Genomic DNA, 18,018 nt, shown 5'->3' on the forward strand with positions numbered 1-18,018 from the left:
GTATTTTTTTGCAATATGACATGTAATTTATTCCTATAACTGACAGTCAGCACTCAAAATTCATTTAAGTAAGTGAGTGATTCTACAAGCATCTAATAATACTAAAACTGATAGTCAGAAGGTACAAAATACCACGAGTATGAAATGCCATGGTAAATACTATTTAACAGTCTACAGTCGTAATTCCAAACTAAATCATGTTTTTTAAAATGACTTCTTAGCAGTTCTGGAATGATTTGACTTCTCCCCTTCTAAGCAATTTACTTCTGCCACTGATACAAAACAAAGGTCTTTATTTTCAAGAAATATCGCAGAGTAACATAGCTTAGGTTCATTTCTTGCAACCCATTTTATTGCAATGTTACTGTGTTTTTTGAACATAAATTTGTTTTATTATAAACCAACACCTATATCATAAAAACTTATGGAAAAGAGAAAAAATTAAAATAGCTAAAATCCTACACTCATTACTGTTGGCACGTTTTTGTTTTCTTCTAGCCACTGCATTAAAAAAATAGACAGCTTTTCTTGATGACTTCATTTACAACTATTGTGGGCACACCATAGATAGAAGAGTAACAATGCTTATCTATATGAGAAAACTTGAGGCCTCTCAGCATCAGTTTTGGTGCCCCATATGTAAGCTGGCACACAACGTCACGCACATCTGTTTTCTAGTCTTGCCCTGTTAAGTCATCTGATTTTCTATGCCTTTCCAATTTGCCTAAATTAACAAGCGGTTCATCTGATAAACTACTTTGTGGCATGATACTTATGAGAGAAGGCTAATGAGGAGGGCTTATGTATGTGCTCCATCCTCCCAGGTAATGATGTGCATTTTAAAAGAGGTCCTGTGTGGTTGGTGTCTTTTCTAATGCCAACCTTGAGCTAGGATTCCCTGCAGGATATCTCTGAACACATTAGCAGTATTTATTGAACTCCCACAGGGTGTGAAAACCTGTGCTAGGATCCTGTAGTACTTATGATGAACACTCAAAGTCCTTGAACTTCCTCCAGATGGCAATTTAATACTAAAAAAGTCGTATGTACATGTCAGTAAAAAGACAAGGGTTGGGAGGGTCGCGGTGTAGTAGAAAGAGCTATGGAGTCAAAGTTAAACATACTTGCATTTGAATCCAGCTTTATGATGTTCCAACTCTGGCACAGTTGGAGAGTTACTAAGATTTTCAGAGCCTCAGTTTCCCAGTACTTTTCATATTTTGACTGTTATTTCTTTTAACAAATCTGAGAGGGGAACGTTATCTCCCCAGTTTACAAATGATGAAATTGAGTTATAGATAATTAAGTAACCTGCCTAAGGTCACTTATCTAGGAAGTGAAGGAGCCAGGATTTGATCCTAGGCAGTCTGAATCCCATATCTGGATTCTTAACCTCTATTCTATACTGCCTGGGGAGACTTTTGTGAGAATTAAGTAAAATAACATAGATAGCTATCTAGCAATGTGCAAAGCCGTAACTTGTAACACCTTCTGATTCCCCGATGAACTGAGAAGTTTGCAAAAGAGAAAGGTTTATTTGAAAGTGACACTTGACTTGTGACTTAGAGGAAAAGGCATTGAAAAGTTGTTCTATTTTTTTGAGATGCAAAGAACATTTACCTGAACTTTACTGCACTTCTCTGGATGTGAAATTCTTCTGTCTTCTCAGAATACATTAATTCTATTCCAAAACAGGTTGATATTATCCTCCACATTATTCTACTGAGAATTTTGAAGGTAAAATCAAATGTAAGGTCATTCCTTACAAACTGTAACTGACATACACAGATTTCAACATAGATTTTAGAATACAAAGTTTTCTACAAAATCTACAAAGGCAAGGATTATTATGCCCTTTTTACTCATATTCTTCATTGGGAATGTTTATTCATTCAGTGAGTATTTTTTTCATTAAGTCAATATCAAGTCAATCAACATAAGAACCCACTGTATACCAGACATAGTACAAAGCCCTGAGAATATGAAGACAACTTATTCATATTGCAACATCACGTATACATTTGTAGTTCTTACTGCTTGGTATCCTCTCCCTTCTTAGGGCAAGATTAACTCAATTTGGCTTGCAGAAACTCCCTACTCTTAGCTTATGATCTCCAGGAAAGCCTGGTATCATCTTCTGTGTTCCATCACAAGGCATCTCTCTAACTGTAATAATTTGTTCAGGGGTTGGTTGACAACTCACTCCTACCCAATTTGATTGAATCTCAGGAGTTTGCTGAGAATTCTGAGACAAAGACATTGATTCTCTCACAATAAGCGACATCATGTAAATGTGAAATCCCGAGTTTCCAACAGACGTTTTTCAATTTTGAAGAAAGCTAATCTCAGAATGAAGCCAACCCACAGATGCCATTGTGTTCAGATGAGACAACGTTACAACAGAAACAAGTCCTTGATGCTGTCATTAAATTGCTGTATTGAGTGACCCCTGAAACCAATAAATGCCTTTTATTATTTAAGCCAGTTGAATTTGGAACTTATTTCCTTTGGAATAACAAGAGTTTTGGTTGCTATAAATCCTGCTGTGAATGTGAGCTGAAGTCCTTTAACAATGAGAAACAACCCTGAGATGCACTAACAGAATGAGCTGTCCTCAGTCTCAGGTGTATTTGGCACATGTATTGAGCTCACTTGAAATCGTTGGTACTCAACTAATTAGCACAAAGGATCAATTAGTTAGCTGATTTGCCAATGTTTTTGGTTTGGGTTTTTTTGTTCTGTTCTTGTTTTATTTTGTTTTCTGGTGTGATCACAAACAAGAAATCCAGTAGACAAATGTCTGAACATCTTTGTAACTCATTGGAATGGTTTATCCAGATATAGCCCTTTCAATAAACATAGCCTGAATGATAAATTTCTGCACTAATGTCTTTGAAGGTATCTTTAAAGACAATGCACTATGTCTGTTATCTTTAGAATGTCTTATAAAATATTGGGTATATTAGGAATAGTCAGTATAGAGAAGAAAAAGCATTATTTCTCCATTTCTTCCCAGTTCTCCTTTTCTTCCCTTTACTTGCTCTACCCCACCCACACTAAACCCCTTGCTCTTCTTTGAATATGCCGGGCACATTCCTTCCTCGGGGTATTTGCAGTGGCTTCTTCTTCTATCTAGTAGAAACTGGATTGATGATGCTTTCAGTTTTTTCTTTCTCTAGGTATTCACATAATTCTCTCTTTTTTTTTTTTACCTTCCTAAAGTCTCTATTCAAGTCTCTCTTCTATGAAGTTTTCCTTGCCACTCCACTTAAAATTGTAAGCACTCCCCTACACACCAGCAATTTCTATTCCTTCCCTGCTTAATATTCTCTACGGCATTTATCATGATTTACCATTCTATGTGCTTTATTTCTTTGTTTACCCACTAAAATGTAACCTTCATGAGGGCAGTTGTTTTGTCCACAGTGATCTCCCCAATGCCTACAAGAATCCCTGACACTCATTAGCTGATAAAGACATGTTTGGTAAACAGACCTTGCACCTTCCACCGAAATGGAATATTTGTATTCCTAGATGTCACCCTGTAAGCGAGTCTCCAAGAAGAAATCAACAAAATAGATACAGTTACGTGTGAGAAAAGATGAAAAATATTGAGACTGAAAGGGGCTATAATTAAAATATGAAACACTAGGACAAGAAACAGGACTTCAAGTTTGAAAAAAATAACCTGCATTATTTGGCCTGGGTAAGGAACAAAGCCTTTAGACAGTAGAATGCAGCATATCGTGAGGAGTCTGAAAGCTGTAATTCCTGTGTGAATAGAGACTCCTTCAATGGGGAAAGCCTGACTGTTTGCATCTGCCTCAAGCCTTACCAGTGGTGAGCCAGGGGCCTTGACGGAGAGAAGATTGCTCATCCCCTACTCCACAGGGGCTCAGAGGAGAAGTGATATTTGGACTAGCCCCACTTTTAGAAATAAAATCACAGGGCAGAATTCAAAGGGAAGTTTCCAGTTCCTGTCTTTAGAAGAGAGTCGAGAACCATGAAAAGGGATAAGACTGAGAACTTTGTAAGCATCTGTAGCTTTCATCACTTTCCCATGTTGGTTATTTTTATCTCTCCAGTATTTTTCCCAGAGTAAAAACCTTAAAACAAACGAAGTCTGAGTGATTTCATCAGTAGGTAAATAAAGGGTCAGACTGGCAAGACTTCACAAGCTTCGTCCTTCCTTCTTGGTGGATAATGAAACCCCAAAAGATAGAATGGGCGGCAGTGGCTATCAAAAAGAGGAAAACTGGCCAAGTCTTGCCAGCTTGCAGTGAGGAGGAAATGAAAAGCCTCATATGCGGTGGGGCCGAGTGACTGTACTACAGAAATGCCTTCGGGTTCCCCAACATTTAGAAATGTATTTCCTCTAAAAGATAATAGTTTATATATATACAATCGGGTTCAATAACAGCTTTAAATACATCTGTGGTGTAACTAATTTATAATGGGTATTTTAATCAAATGATGCTTCTTTGGGATTCTTTTTGGAAAGTGATGCTATGCAAAGCATTTCTAAAAGCCTCAAAATATACCTTGGTGAGCATCCGAGGCCAGGTCATATGCTGGCTAGATGATTAACCAGTTTGACCTATTGTGGCACATATGACCTTCTATGATTAAGTTGAAGAACTCCTTTTAAATGAATGTGCCCTTGGAAATCTCAACTAGTATATCCCTTGGTAGAAGGAAACGTTTCTAAATAGGGCAAAATATCACAAGCACTTGATAACGAACCAAAATTTTGCATTTTGCCTCTGATAATGTTAAGAAAGATATGAGACACTAAAATGTCTACAATATTATCACTACCTCTTGCCAAATTTACCAAATGTAGTAATGATGATGCATCCCTACATAATACTGATAAAACAGTGGTTCTCAATCCAGAGCGATTTTACCTTCTTGGGGACACTTGGCAACATCTGGAGACATTTTGTCTTTCCGGACTGGAGGGAGTGCTACTGTAAGCTAGTGAGTAGAGGCCAGGTATGCTGCTAAACAGCCTACAACTGTTCAAAAAAATGTACAATGTTGTGTGGATGGTCCCCACGAAAAAGAATCACATAGTTCAAAATGTCAATAGTGCTGCATTTGAGAAACACTGCTCGTAGAGCCCTAGGCAGTGAACACAGCAAAAATACGAGGAAACAAAACAAAACAAAACCTTTGTATGAGTGGTATGTTTCAACTTTAGTTTTTATTGTTAACTTTTACCATCCAAAGACATTTTTCTTCAGGATCACATCAGAAAAAGAACGCAGTTGCTTTCAATCTGTCACTTAACATTTAACAATTATACAGTATTTAAGAATATAATGCCTCCAAAAGACTCCATTACTACATATTCATTGCTCCTCCATTAATAGACAGATGATTCTGAGTCGCTTGATAGGCTCACTTGTGTTCTATGTCCTGGCATTCACATCTTGATAACACATTGCAGATGGCCAACAGCCAGCAGGTCAAAACTTTGCTCTCCGATAAGCTTATCAGCAACGACTGTGTCTATTAACTTTTTAGATGAAAACTACAAAAAAAAAAAAAAACATCAAGCAGCAAAATGAATAGGTAAAGTCTCACTCAAACCTGTTATTTCATTTTGGAATATGTCTTCCATGAGGAGATGAGATGTCCCGCATAGCTGGCCAGACACATTCCTTGAAGGATGAGGCAGGTCTCCAACAATAGGGAAGTGTTTTATCAATCCCTGAGTGAGGTAACCATATACTTGTGCAAATATTCCGTCCCAAGGAGGGGATCTCTGGTAAAACAATTTGGCCCCCTCTCTTAACTCCAACAACTGCAGATACATTCCAATGTGTCATTTTCAATAAAGACAGGTGGACTGCTAGTTCTTCATACCGGAACTCTGCTCTGTGCTGGGAACGATATGTAAGCTGCAGTTTAACCAAACATGTGTGTAGAGTATTTATGGTGACATAAATCAGAGGCCCTTCAACTGGCTTTATATCAAGCATTCCTATTCTCTGCACACTCATAGAGTTAAAGGTAGTCCTTCCTTTTTTTTCCCTGAAGTAGCAAGTATTAAAATTGGAGTCAGCTACTGACATGAATGTTATGAACTTCCTCGCTAGCAACAGAATTAAGCGGCAGCATTAATTCCCAGATAAGCTCTTCTGTGTTTCCATTCCAAGGCTGAATGATTCACTGTATACTTTTCATGTTTGCCATTTCATGTGGCATCACACGTGCATCCGTCTTCATGTTCTTGCAGTAATAAACCTACATTTTTGTAGAAAGTTTCTAGAAACCCAAACAGGGAATGATCAATGTATAGAGGAATTGTGTGAGAAGCAATTGAAATGGATGGTCTGAGGCTGTGGTGTCCTCACTTCTCTTATTAATAAAGCTATTGGCGCCAAGTGTCTCTTCTGTGTGGTCAATTCTGCATTAACCTTACCGGTGGATAAATATTAGTTTATAGTGGATAACTATTAGTGGATAGTTATTAGTCTGTACAGCTCAAAAACAGTTATAATCTTGACCCTTTGGCTTGATTATAAGGAATTTATTGCTGAACTTAATGTAACAAGGCTGCCATAGACAGTCTTTGTTTCCAAGGTCTGTCTCCTGAGGTGAACAGTTATTTGCAAGCCTACATGTATCTGATAGAAGATGACTAGTGTATTAGTCTGTTTCTGTTGCTTATAACAGAATACATGGAACTGGGCAATTTCTAAGAAAATGAAATTTATTGCTTACAATTTCTGAGGCTGGGAAGTCCAAAGTCCAAGGAACACATCTGGTGGTGGTAGTGACAGTGACCCAGGGGTCTCACATTCAAGATGGTGGCAGCAGAGAGAGCAAGAGAGCAAGACAAACTCTTCTCTCTCTTCTTTTATGGCCTTCAGAACCACACCCCTGACCACCATTTTTAATCCATTCACTACTGCAGGGTCCTACAATCTAATCACCTCTTCAAGGCACCACCTTTCAATTACCATAATAGTATTTCCCACCCCCTTAACAGTCACAATGGGGACCAAGATAATAATACATAAAATGGGGGGCACAATTCAAGCTTCAGTGAGTTTGGGGGGAACATAATTCAGTCCAGTACAGCTGCCATCAAAATGGTCTGAATTTAAAAAAATATGTAAATATTTGTTGCAATTTTAAAGTCAAAGCCAATCCCTTCAGATTCTCCCCACTGCTGTGTGTCCATGAATGGGCTCATATATACACCAGATCTCTCTACCCTGTATTCTAGCCCTCAGGAAATACTTGCAGGTCCTTACAAGATGCCAGTCCTCGATGTACTGCTTACTATAAACCCACAGTAAAGCTTGGAGATTATGATGAAAAAATCCTACTTGAAATATTTAATGTCCATAAACAGCTTTTTGAGAAGTCTTAATCAGGGGAGTGGGATATAAACATGCTTTTTTTCTCAATCACTGCTATTGGTGGTGCTGTATTAAATTTTGATGCCTCAACTGTTAAAGAGAAAAGGAGATTCCCCAAATCTCTGGGCACTTCTGACAATGAAAAGTCCTGATTTAAAACTTTAGTTTGTGTATCTGCTTCATAGATCTCTTCCTCTCCTAACAGAGGCTCAGCTTCCTGGCTTGAGGAGCAAGAGTGGACATAGACGCATTCCTTGTACATCATATGCCTCCCCGCCACCTCCATTGTTGGCGTTGGGTTAGGGAAGAGAGGTGAGGGAAATGGACAAACATCTTGATTGTGACAGGGTGGAGTGTCACTGTGTCATTGGCCGGTACTGAGTGGCAATGCCCTCTTTGTCGTAACTATCCCAGTAACTGACCTTAGTGGGCTACAAGTTGTGCCCTCTGGGTGACCCAGTGGAGCTTCCCCAAAACAGGGCTCAGACTCAGGCTCCACCTCAAATCTTCAGCTTCTGAAAAGAGAGCTAAATGGTTCTCCATGGCCGCTTTAGCTCCAGGGCAGCTTTAGCTCAGGGACCTCCTATGATGTCTCGGACTCAAAGGAAATTGAAGTATGGGTACCCTGGCCCTGTCGGACAGTGGTAGTGCAGGGCTGGGTTTGAAATGAGGGTCTATCCAGCATCTTTTCTTTTCAGCTTTGACTCTAACTGAGATAAAAATCAGATTTAACATTCTGTAATATTTGAATAGAAAAAAAATGCAGGAGGATACTATGTATATATCAAATTGCCTGGTGTTAATGACAGGCCCAAAATTTACTCTATGTGTGACCCTAAGTCACTTAATGTCTCTGAGCCTTGATTTCCTCAATTGCATAATGAGATAATGATAGCCAAGGTTAGCTTATCTATATGGATATGTCAGGTTAGCTATATGAAGAAAAATTGTCCTTGATAATCTAAATATCTGTTTATGTGCTAACATTAAAATGTCAACAACAGAAAAAAGGGAGAAAAGTTTTCTTTATTTCTGAAATGATTTCACATCTAGGTATTTTCTACCAAAACTATTTGTTCCTCTCTGAATGCTTTTCAAATAGTTTTGTTTTTTTTTTAATACTTCTCATTTTTTTGGATAAATACTAGTTTCAAAGATGATGTACTCATATATGCATTCTCTAGAGCAGTGACTCTCAAACTTTACTGTACCTAAGATTTGTTAATAAATGAATTAAAATGTATTTTGTTAGGTACAACCCTTAGATATTCCAAATTAATAAAACGATAGTAGGGACCAGGAATGTACATTTTTACCAAAAACTCCCTGCTTCCCAAGAAATCTGACACAGGTGATCCACAGGCCACATATAGAGAAACGTTTCAAGATGAACACAAAACTCTTTCTCACTGACGGATTCCGTGAATGCTTGCAGCCATGTTCACCTTAATTTACAAAGAATGCCTTGCACTGAATAAACATAAAAAACAAAAGGACAACTTGTATGATATTAAAGTTTCGACTTGATCACTGATTCCATAGTTACAGAAATTAAGTAATATTTTCAAATAATTATAGCATTGCCTACTTATGCATGGGCAACTCTATTACCCAAAAGTGCTTCTTAGAGGTGAAGAAGATAAAAGTGACCTTGAAAGTAATGCCACACAGAATTATAACTATACCTAGGGGGAAGATAATAGATTTCTTTTTTTGTTATATAAATAAAATTTTTGTTGCATTAATAAATAATAATAAAAGAAGCAAAATCTATAAAAGCAAATTATTTTTTTCCTAAGCATTCTCTTTCTTAGAAATTTTTTATGATATCTCTTTATGTTAAACAAGGTGGCGTATTTAAAATCATGTTAGAACAGGTGCTATGTTAAATATTTGCCTGGAAAGTTTTTAGATTCTTGATTTAAATTTGCAAATTTCTTCCTCTGTCTCTGGCTACTGTTCTCTTATTCACAGCTTTTTCTTTATTACAAGAAGCACCTGGAAAATTTCTAGCTTTTTGATGAAAATTATGCTCTTTACTTTTTGATTTCTACTCCTCCCTCAACCCTCACCCCAACATTTCCATTCCCTAACAAGTAAAGTTGAAATAGTCCTGCTTCCAAGCAAGAAATATATTGAAAGGATAAGTGGCAATAAAACACCAGTGATTACAGTAATGGAATTTTTTTCTTTTTAATTGACCCATGATAATTGCATATATTTATGGAGTAAATGTGATATTTGGGTACATTTATGTAGTGTGTAATGATCATATCAGGGTAATTAGCATATCTATCACCTCGAATATTTGTCACCTCTTTGTATTGGGAACATTAAAAATCTGCTCAACTAGCTAGTTGAGGCTATACAGTAACTTGTCACCAACTGTAGTACTCCTATATCACTATAGAACACTAGATCATATTCTTCCTATCTCTGTACAATTTTGTAGCCATTCACCGCACTCCGCGGACTACTACTCAGCCATAACATAATGAAATGTTGGAATTTTTAAATAAAATATTGAACTATCTAACCACTTTTTATGCAGCAAGTGATGATACCACAAGTGAGTAGGCCTTTTCTTGAAGGTAAACTTCTCTGTCTCTGCCTCAGGAGAGACCACCCCACCATCCAGATTTGTCTGTGGAAAATAGATTCATAAGTGAAATTTGTTGGAGGATTCTCTGCTTATTCTGATGCCTGCAGCAACTGGTGATTTTGCAACTAGGCTTGTTCTCATTTAAAATAACTTTGGATCTAAACTAGAAAAATTGCTTTGCCTGGTCTCAGTATGATTTCACATAGTACCTCAAGTCAGTATTAGAAGCGTTATATAAAAGACAAATTTGTTCTTATGTCTCTTCCTATACAAAGCATAATTCAGTCCTATAGTGAGCTCATCGCATTCAGACAACCATGTGTGAGCCTTATGTTTTTTTGCCCTTTCACAATATTTCAAAACTGATACCTATCTCTTCAAGAGGATAAGTGTTTTCCTAAGTTGAAAAAAATTAGTTCAGACTTGGCCTGCATTAACTCTATTGAATTCTTCAAATACATACCATGTTAATAAAGGCTAAGCCATGGTGGGCTAAATTTTTTGATAAATATCGAAGTCTTCTTTGATCCTGATAACCCACAAATGTTCAGCATGAGTGAGTTTTCACGGTCAGCATGCAGAGAGTCTGATACTTAACTTAAGCCCAATGTGGTTTATTTTACTTATGTAGATGGTATGCTTAGAACTAAGAAGCAGGAAAAATTGAAAACAGCACAAGGGTACAAGATATGAGGCACATATAAGGCACTTTTTCCCATTTGGCTCAGAGTCGGCCTCATTTACTTGTGGCTTCCAGGGCTCTCTCTTTGTATGTGAGTCCGTTTGAAGTAAAACAAACAAAAGCTCAGAGAATGCTTCTTCACTTTATTTGACCAGCCCCCTGGCTGCCTTCTTTTATGAATCCGTGTCTCCCTTTCCCATCACGACAAAGCTCCTGACCCCAACCAGAGATCGGGTGTCTTTCCATCACCTGGCAACGGGAGGCCTAAGAAGAATGAAGTGAGGTAGGGTAAAGGTGTGCAAACAGGTAATGCACCCAAAATAACTGCCTTCTCTTTCAATGTTTAAATAATAAGAAACAGAAAGCTTCAATAAATGCCCTGAGTCAGTATAAGTCTTATCTCCAATTCTTAGGATTCTATAGAAGTTAGGATTCAAATGGAAAGAAAAAAGTGTCTATATAATTTATATAAAATATACATGGAACTTACTTTGTGATTTCATTCAAATGCTCTAGGAAATCAGGATAGTGGTTATCCTTGGGAGGGTAGTGGTTGGAAAGGAGCCCTAGAGAGGCTTCAAGGGTACTGATCATCATGTTTATCTTGATCTTGCTGTTACTTACGTGGATATATTCAATTTGTGCAATTTGTGTAAGCTATACACCAATAAATCTATATACCTATACATGTAACGCAGAGTTTCTCAACCTCAGCACTACGAACATTTTGGATCACATAATTCTTTCTTGTGGGGGTTATTCTGTGCATTGTAGGAAGTTTAGAAGCATTCCTGACCTCTTCTTTCTAGGGGCCAGTCGTATCTACCTTCACCAGTTCTAACAATCAAAACTGTTTCCAGAATTTCTAAATGTATCCTGGGAAACAAAATCTCCTAGAACTTCTGTAACTAATCGTTGTAAAAGACTATAAGTCAGATGTCTAGAAGAAATAATTCTTTAAGATAAGATTATTGCATCATAACAATGAGTAATATTATCAAACTTGGAGACAATTATATATGCTGGCACTACTTGAAATTCATGCTCTCTTTAAAATCATTAAAGTTTATTATAGTTTTGATATGCCACATTTCCCACTGCTTAACATTCATGCATAGCATCTATAAATCAGCCAATTCAGAAATGCTTTTGACAACTGATTGATTGATTAATCTCAGTTTTGAACAGAATAATTGGCAAGAAAAAATAACTCATTAAAGGTCTACATTATTTATAGAAACAAAAGGGTTCAAAATTTCCTGCAAGACAAATATATGAGAGTATTCTCAGTTCTTATAACAAAACCTGACTCTACAAATGGCTGTTGAGGCAGACAAGTAAGTAATTGAAAAGAACGAAAGTTGCCAAGTCTCTAGGCATGAAGAATTATTAACACAAGTTCAGATTTCTCACAACAGCTGATAAAATTAGTAGTAACTGGGTTATTACAGAGACAAAACAAACAGAAAATTCTGAGATAAAGTACTGTGGATAAAGAGTCAAACAAAAAGGTGTTTAAAAAATGAGCATTAACATTCTAGGCAAACACTTTAAAAGGTTACTGCACCAGACTCACAAATACCAGCAAATCTTGATAACTCTGCTTATTAGGAAAAAATGTTTTCTGTTTTAAGAGTACCCAACATATTTTTGTTTGGTTTCTGTTTTGGTTTTGGTTTTTTGCTATGTGGATTTTTGTTAAGAGAGCTTATGGTTTGAAAAGAAAAATGAGGCCATCTGAATTCAATGTTTTAGCAGGAACTGTTTATCAGTGTTTTATTCTGTGCACTCAGAGCATAAATGCTTTCTTTTTTCCTGAAGCCAGATTTGGATCACTCACTTGAGCTGGGCCTGGGGGAGAATCCCAGCATGTATGATGAGCTGATTAATTACCAGAAATCAAATGCCTTGCGGTCCAGAGCTCTGTGCTTGAAAGCAATCACAGGACTAGAGGAATGAGGCGACCCACACACACGCATGGACAGCCGGGAACACCTTGGGGATTAAGGTTTACTATGGTCCAAAACAAAGAGTTTAAGACTGATTGTTTATCCTTGACAATGTCACTTGGGCCGATCTTTTTTTTCTTTTGTTTTAACAAGAGCATTCAGCATATGACTTTTAAAGTCAAAGTAACCCTGTTAAATCAACCTCAAGATTTTGTCATCGTAAAAATAAAGTCATCATGATTTTCTCATTGCTTTCCACTCTTCTCACACTCCTTGAAACTTAAGTAGTAATTCATAATTATTGGTTAGGATATGTCCTATTTCAAGCCTTGTGTGCATAAATAGAATCCTTAAAAGGAAGAGCTTCTCATTTACAGTGGAGTGTATGTCTACCAGGGAGATATAAACAGAGGCAAATAATATGAAAGGCTGGAAACAATATACTGCCAAGCTCTGAAACCTTGAAAGCCATTAATAATCATAGATGGGCAAGATCAGCTTGTTGACAAACTTTTCATGTCTTCAAAGATCGTAGAAATATGAACCTTTTTCCTTCAACTAACATTGTAGGTTGGTTTCTTTTTTATACCTAATATCCATAAAACCCACATTAACATCCTGACTCCATTTGTATCAGTAGACTGAGGTCAAAGGGTCCAGTACTGAATTCTTACACAAGCGAGTTTGCCTACTTTTACTTATTGTTTTTTAAATTTTTACCTTGTAAGGATCATTTTTCCTAAGAAATTGCTTATGAAATTTACCCTTGGCCTCCAAGAAGCACACAGAGATGGGCCCCAGAGCTGTGATGCTGTGAGGTGCTTCACGTGAAGGGTCATTCCTCAGCAAGTCGTGTTGTACCAATAGAAACCGCGAATCCCAGCTTTCCTACTTCAAATCACTGAAACACCTGAGCCCTTCTCTAAAATAGGTAGATTTTTTTAAAAATCAAAGCTATCGATTAAAGAGAGCACTAGGCCAAACTCTTTCTAAACCACCAAAGTTGACCCACCTCAGAAAGTAGGTGATTGTGAGCTCTAATAGTAAAACATAAAATTGCTTTTTATTATTGACTGTCTTCTCAGGCTGACTCAGAAAGCTCTGCAGCACCAAGTCAGTGGAGGAAATAAGGTGAGAGTTCATCAAATTTGGGGAAAGGAGAACAAGTCAAACCTCTAACTATAAATATTTTAAGATTAACCAGTGGCATGAGTGAAGTTTGTGTTTAAAAGCTAGTTATGAGAAAGAAACACCACCAATGGGTGAAAATACAAGATGCAAATGCTTTAAAATGTTTACGGAATTTATCCACTCTTGTCCAGTGATCATTCTCCGCTTTAGAATTACCGTCTTCTCTTGGCCCAACTAGCATCCTCTGAGACAGCAGACCATTGGGCAAAGGAATACTTTACCTGGGGTTAAAATTTGAATTGCCCTTGTTTGAAAGGGCACTTACTAAGGCCCCATCTGCTCTCTGGATTGTGACCCTTTTGTTGCTGATTAGAAAAATTACTTGCCTCTTAGGATTTAACTTCAGGGGTAAAAAAAATATGCTAGGGTACTTCAAAACATTCATGGAAAAATAGAATTGAAACGTGGTAAAAATCTTTCCATGAACTTTTTCAAGACCTCTCGTACAAGTATGTGAATTAGAGAGAAACACAACAGATAGAAATTAGTTGGACTAGAAAACAGAAAAAAGTAGAAAATAATCATAAAAAAAATCAAGCCTTTCAAAATAATAAATGAAATAGGTTTATCATTCATGTACCTCCACCTTTTTCTTTCTTCCAGTCCTTCTTTTTTTTTTTTTTTTTTTTGTAATATACTGATGGAGTTTCGATGTGTTGTCCCCCAAAACTCATGTGAAAATCTGATCCCTGATGTGGCAGTGCTGGGAGCTGTTTGAGTCATGAGGGTGGATCCCTCATGAATGGATCAATGCTCTTCCCAGGGGATGGGGGTTGTGAGTGAGTTCTCGCTCTATTAGTTCCCAGGAGAGCTGGTTGTTTAAAGGATGCTGGCACCTTCTCTCTCTCCCTCTCTTTCTCCCTCTCCCCTGCCGCCCCCCTCCCTCTCCCTTCCTCTCGCCATGTGATCTGCTTGTACCAGCCGCCTGTCTGCTGCTCTCAGTTGTGAGTAGAAGCAGCCTGAGGCCTGCACCAAATGCAGCTATCCCGGAATAGTAAACCAAATAAACCTCTGTTCTTTATAAATTACCCAGTCTCCAGTGTTCTGTTACAGCAACACAAAATGAACTAATACATATACTACTGCTTTTAGGCTTACTTTATTCCTTGCCTACCCTATCCTACCATTCACCCTATAATGATTTTAATGAGCCCTTCCTCCATTGCTCTCATTAGTAGAAAAAAATGTTTTAATAACATTTGCAAGGAGAATGTAATGATGGAAAAAGCAAACAGTTCCTGTTCACAAGTAGCTCATACCAACACTCCCGATGCCAAATTTTTTATTCATATTCATTAGATCAGCCAACTGCTAAGTGAGTTATTCTCCCTATTTACCATTTTCCCATCTTTATTTTACTTTCTGATTTTTCAATGATCTGGAATGCATCTTCTGGATATTAAATATTTATGGAAATCTATATATTTATTTATGGTGTGGCAATTTGTTGGTAAGTTGGAGGGGATTTGTTGAATATTTTGAAAGAAAGTATAGGTTTAATGACTTTTAAAAAATTATCTTCAAACAGACTTTTCTCATCAGACAAATGGCAATAATTCATAGATGATACCTAACCCTGTGTTTCTTTGATAGGGTGATATTTTGGAGAAGTAAAAGACATATTTTTTTTTTTTTACAAAACTTACATTTGAGTTTGAAATGCATTGTATGATTTCCCCACTTTTGGCAGAAAATTTACCTTCCTAATTATGTTTACCTTAGGCTAATATTAAAATAGGTTTGCATTCCTTGACATAAAAACTGCCTCAGGGAGAGGGCACAGAAAAAGGGACTTGACCCAGAAACATACAGACAAGGGGTGCAGATTTAACCTAGATAGTACAGAAAATAGATAAGCCACAAACATATAACCGAGAGGCACTTGTCACTAAAAAGTGAACTAGAAATACTATTAAAATGTTTCATTCTTGCTAATTTTTCCCTGTTTTTTAATTTTTTATTCTTGTTCAGATAAAAATCACACAAAAATATTCTTTCTCTTCAACTTTTTTATTTTATCATTTTCTCTTTGCCTCTTTAAAAGAAAATATTCTAGTTTTCAGAAATTCCAAAGCAAACATAATTAAGTTGGCTTTACATTGGCAAGAATTTTATTTATGCCCTCTTTTTTCCATTTTTTTGTTTGTTTTTGCTCCTTGCCTAGATGTGTTTAAACATAACTTGGATGACATCTCTTCCTCCCCTCATCATCATTAACTCTTTCTAAGAAATAATAACAATTGTAATTAAATAATGCTTTTCTCCAGTGAGCTCCAAATGACTTACAGCCATTATCTCAGGTATAGAAATACTATCCCTGTGAAGTAGTCAGGAGAGAGGTAATATTATTCTCATTTCACAGATGAAAAATTTATGTCATAGAGAGGTTAAATAAACTGTTGAGGGTCACAGAAAGCTACTGACAATGCAAGTTAGTGTATGTTCTAGCTACACAGAATATCCTCTTTTAGAACCTACTACTTGGAGAATCAGCCATGTTGTATCTTATCAGCAATATACTTCATTGCTAAAGACAGTGTAATCAATATAAAGACTTCCATTAAACAGTGTTCCAAATATAAGGATTTCAATGGTTACATAAAAAGATGTGTAGAGAAAGAAAATATATTCTCCTCAAAGTTTGAAAAATAAACTCATTCGATAGCAGGTACTTTATTGAGTTCCTAGAATGTGCCAGTTACTGTATTCACACTAGGAATATAACCAATGAAGTTAAAATTTGTTGAATAGAACCAATGTCTTTAAGAAATGCTAAATTTATTTGTAAGGCAGTATATAAGGCTATGTGATCATGCACTAAATGAATCCAAAATACCATGCTCTTTGTGTTCTTTAGCATGCATTTTAGAGCTTTCTGATTTTGACCTTTGAACAAGTCACTTGGTTCCCTGGCCATGAAATTCACTTTTAGCCCCCTTTTATGATAACCATTTTAAGTCTTTAAATATTAAATGAGAACTAAATAGTTAAGGACGTCCAAATTACATTTTTTTAAAAAAGATTTTGTAATTCCTATGTCAAAGCATAAGAAATGTTTTCATGATAGATGAATAAGCTTTAGTATCCAGACCTTTTTAATACCTGATTTAGAAGTTTGGGGGCCGGCCCTGTAGCTCACTTGGGAGAGTGCGGTGCTGGGAGTGCAGTGGTGCTCCTGCCACGGTTTTGGATCCTATATAAGGATGGCCGGTGCGCTCACTGGCTGAGCGTGGTGCGGACGACACCAAGCCAAGGGTTGCGATCCCCTTACTGGTCACAAAAAAGAAAAAAAAAAAAAGAAATTTGAAGATGTGTCAGTTTGACTCTGCTTCTGTCAACATCAAGATTACAGGCTGAGTGTCTTCTCAACAAATGTTTTTATTGTCATATTCTAATAGTCTTATTATTTAACATGTGCTGGGTATCTTCATCAATCTTCACAATGCTACGTGAGTCTTCTGAAACATCCTTTCCTTCCCTAGTCACCACCCAACATAGAGTAGCTTTTAGGAATCACTCACCTATCTCTTCATTGCTGCTGCAACTCACCATCTCAGAAACTATTCCACATGCCTTATGCACAAGAGAGGGAATATGGCATGTGGAAATCATTAAAGATATTTTAAGTAGCTTGGGAAATCAGCACATGCCCAGGGCCTAAAAAATTTCAAACACTTGTGTCTAAATCAAATTCACAAACTTCTCTTCACCATCCCACTGTTTTATAGTCATGTGATTAAGTGTGTATTGGCTGGTAATTTATTTATTTATTTTATTTTTCTTTCTGTGTCTTTTTAAGTTATATGACATGATGTTATGGGATACATATACATTCTACAGTGGTTACTATAGTGAAGCAAATTAACATATTCATCATCTCACATAGTTATCCTTTTTGTTGTTGTTTTTGTGGCAAGCACAGCTAAAATCTACCCATTTAGCCAAAATTCCAAATACAGTACAATTTTGACACCTGTGATCCTCACGTTGTACATGAGATCTCTAGCCTTGTTCATCCTGCTTTTTGTGTCCTCAGATCTACATCTCCCCATTTCTTCCTCACTCCTCTCCTCACCTCTAATAACCACTGCTTTGTTCTCTCTCTGTATGTTTGAGTCTTTATTTTTAGATTCCACATATAATTGAAATCGTGCAATATTTTTCTTTCTGTGTCTAGTTGATATCACTTAGCATAATGTCCTCCAGGCCCATCCATGT

This window comes from Cynocephalus volans, chromosome 8 (genome assembly GCF_027409185.1).
Source record: "Cynocephalus volans isolate mCynVol1 chromosome 8, mCynVol1.pri, whole genome shotgun sequence".
Taxonomy (NCBI): domain Eukaryota; kingdom Metazoa; phylum Chordata; class Mammalia; order Dermoptera; family Cynocephalidae; genus Cynocephalus; species Cynocephalus volans.